Consider the following 3,753-nt stretch of genomic DNA (forward strand, 5'->3'; position numbering starts at 1 on the left):
GAGAACATTCCTGTGCCAGCTACAGAGATCTTAAAAGCTTCCATGTTTCACCAGTGGTTGATTAAAGCTGTTTCCTTTGTGTAATGTGTACATGGGAGTTGCATAGAGTTTTCCTGTATGTCTGTAGAGAAAAAGAAAAAAAAAAACAAACAAAACCCTTAGCCTCCAGTGCGTTACTGTGATATGTTCTGTGCGTGCCACATTCAAATAGCCTGAATAAATGGGGTTTCCCTCCCCTGGGTCAGTGACTGATTCCTCTCCAGCTTCTGGATTAGTCCTCCTGTAGCGGGGCCAGCGCTGCTGGCTGAGCACGCCGGTGCCCCACGTAAGCCGGGCGCTCAGGGAGCTGGTACGTCTTCCGCAGCTGCTGACCTGTGCTGCTCACGGGGGAGAAAGGATGGGGGAAACAGGCTGGAAGGAAGAGCTGGTGGAGGCTGGGGGAGTCTGGGAGTGGGAAGCAGGTTCATCTGTCTGCAAAGTGTGCTGCCCTCCTTGGCCCTGCACCCCTCACCGCTGAGTGACTGCCAGCCTGCTGCAGGCTCTAGCTCCTTAACAGCACCTGGTCTCTTCCTTTTAGGCTTCGGACCCTGATTTCCATGGGTTGGGGAGCTTCCTGGGAAACATCTGGTATTTGCACTCTGAGCAGGAGAAACCCAGCAAATGTCAGTTACTTTGTGCTGCGTTCCCTGTAAGAACTGAGGGAGCTTTTTCTGGCCAGCCCGATGAAGCCCAGGCAGTTACAGGCAGCCCCTTCCTCTGCAAGCTCTTGCCAGATGTGCAGGGACAGAAAGCTGTATTGTCCCCACAGCTCCTCAGCAGAGCAGTGCACTGCGCTGGTTTATCTGCGGGGCCAGGGAAATAATGGTCCATTACCTAACTCAGCATGTGCCCTCTCTGGCCATGCTGCGTGGTTAAAACCTTTAATTAAAGGCGGGCATTGACTGCTTGCTCTAACTTGGCACCCACATGGGTCACAGGATTGGGAGCACAAGGTTTTCCGATGCAAAGAGATCCACTGGAGCAAAGCTTTCTGATTTGAAGAAAAGCACACTGGCCTGGTTTCTGTGGGTGCTTTTAGCCTGTGTTTCAGTCAACTCTGAGCTTGCCAAGTGGGTAATCATCCCCATAAACAGCTCCTCCTTGCCTAGGTGTCTGCAGTACTGGTCTCTGTCCAAAGTCCAGGTTGAGATAAGGAAACCGGAGTGACACAGCGGGAGTGGTGCTGCCTGACAAACAAAGGGAACTCCCAGCCAAGATCCAGCTGATAACTAGCACCTCCAGACTACAGGCATCTTTGAAAAGATATCCAGCCCGGGTGACGCCATGGTGGACTTCTGCCTGGGATTTCCTTCTTTGGTTAGAAAATGAAGCAGGAGACCCTGCAAAGTGGGAAGAATGTCAGACCTGGAAGGTAGAAGGGCACTTCGCACAATGTGAAAGCCCTTGGATCAGGGACTTGGGTACAAAGTGCCTTAGTCCCAGGACTTTGAGGGATGAGAAGTCTGAGGTGGCACTTTGGGCCAGGGTTAGGTGTGGTCCCACAGCTTCAGGTGATCAAAGAGGCTTTGGCCACTTTTAGGACCCTCTCAGCAAACCCTGCAGTATTATACTGGTATCTCTGGAAGAGTACTCCTGCACTCCAGCGCTGGCGGTAACTTAACCTTCAGAGCTATAATGCTTCAGGCTTGTCCACATCATGGAGTTAGTGGGCCAAACTTCACCACCTCCCAAGATTGTTTGCCCTTCTGCAGCTGGAGGGGATGAAAAGCACGGGAAGATGTTTCCTCTTGTGACTGTTTCAAATCCTTTCAGTTAAGGTTTCTCCCAAATCACCCAGACCTCCTGAAAAGGCAAGGCAAGCAGGGAGAGACAACATGAGGAATGCTTCCTATAGCTTGGCCGGTTGCTGGGGAGAGAAATTACTTTCTAACAGCACTACATGAAGAAGAAAAAGGTGAAGGGGTTCAGGCGACGGACACCCCTAGGAGCTGTGCAAGCTCAGCAGGACCGCAGCCCAGGTAGCGCAGCTCAGGTGCAGTAGGAGCAGAGCTGCTAGAAACCTTTTCAAGTCCACGTGCAGGCAAGGGTTTCCCAAAAGTCATTTTTGCCCATTACAAGAGGGAGAAGATGGAGGTGGGAGGTGAAGACTGATAATTCAGGCCTGAGTGTGAGCAGCAGATGGTGTAAATGTAATTTAGCTGCTCCAGCAAAGGTGAACTTGAGTGTCAAAGCTGGCTTGATAAACCCATGTACCCAGGCTGAAAGGTAACTCCAGCCTTGGCTGAAATCAGTGGAAGGATCCAGTGCTCCCATTCAAAATCACCCCAGCTGGGCAATTGATCTTTAAATAAAGTACCTGCCTGCAGCACCCTGGTGCCCGGCTGCTGATGGTACCTGCCCTGAGTCACAGGCTGACAGGTAACAAGCCAACAGCGTGGCTTGCCTGAGGAAAGGAGATAACGCTCGGCAAAGCCCGTGCCATTGGGTGGGCGCGCTGCAAAATCCCACCAGCTCCTGGGAGACCAGGGACTGGCCAGTCCTCAGCCCTGCGTGCTGGTGGGCAAGGGTTTCTCTAGCCCCTCGGGATTTCCTTCCTCTTCCACCAAGGTGCCGAGGGAAGAAAAAATCCCAATGGTACCACTCCAGGTATCAAAAATTAAGCTAAACGTCTTTCCCCAGAGAGACATGGTTTTTTCAGCTTTGCTTAACAACATCAGCCCATCTCTTTCTCCCTAAAACAGCCAGCTTGGTGATGTATCCTGGGAGGGCACCATGTTCCCCCACGCTGGGGACACCGAATCTGCTCTTGTGTGGCTTTTGGAGCCCCATCAAAGCCCACCTGCCCCGTAGTGCGCTCGGGATGCCAGCCTCCCTCCTTGTGTTAGCTGGGGGCTTTGTTACTGCTCTTGTGTTAACGCCTGCGTGCTGCTCTGTTTTGCACAAGCGCTCACAATAAAGGAAATCGTTATTGCAAAAGCAAAAAACCTGAAAAACTGAAGGATTGCATCACTTCACTGCTGCTCTGGGGCCCTTCCCAACTGACAGCTCTCTGGGGGTGACGGCCACCACGATATGCTCAACAGCTTAGTCCAGCCTATGGCTTGGGTAGTTTTTTTGCATCCTGCTAAAATCCAGGCATTCCCTCACCTTTGGGGATCTTAAAAGCCAAAAGGCAAACAGGCCGGGCAGACATGCTGCACTGCAGCCAGAGGCGATGCTGACAGCATTGAGGTCGCTGGCGGTCCTTGGCTCATGAGGTCCTCCCCAAGCATCACAAAGCCCAGAAAGAGAAACCAAAGGCTCATCACAGCTGTGGGGCAAGGTCTGCTTACTGAGTTTGTCCCTCCATTGTGGGGAGATGGACCTGCCAGAGCCTGGGGTGCTTGCAGGATCTGCCACCTATGCACATGCAACAGCCCCCATAGAAAAAAGCTGGGGGCGGGGGGGCAGGGGTGGCAGCAGTAGCAGGACTTGTAATGAGTGTGTAGGGTCTCAGCTGCCATGTGAAGGACTGGGGCCACCACCCCACAGGGAGACACAGCCCTCCAGCCAGGTGCATGAGTTCCATCACCTCCCATCCTGTGAGGAACTGCAGGCAGGGGCAGGCAGTGAGTGACAAAGGGCCATCACCGAGCCACCCACCACATCTGGAGGGTGGCTCTCCTCCCTGCGGCTCAGCACAGCCCCCCCAAAGGCGCTCAGCCCATTTCTGTAATGAGCATTGATGTGCTCAGCGCTGACATGCGCCCCGAC

Source organism: Fulmarus glacialis, unplaced genomic scaffold (assembly GCF_000690835.1).
Source record: "Fulmarus glacialis isolate BGI_N327 unplaced genomic scaffold, ASM69083v1 scaffold9702, whole genome shotgun sequence".
Lineage (NCBI taxonomy): Eukaryota > Metazoa > Chordata > Aves > Procellariiformes > Procellariidae > Fulmarus > Fulmarus glacialis.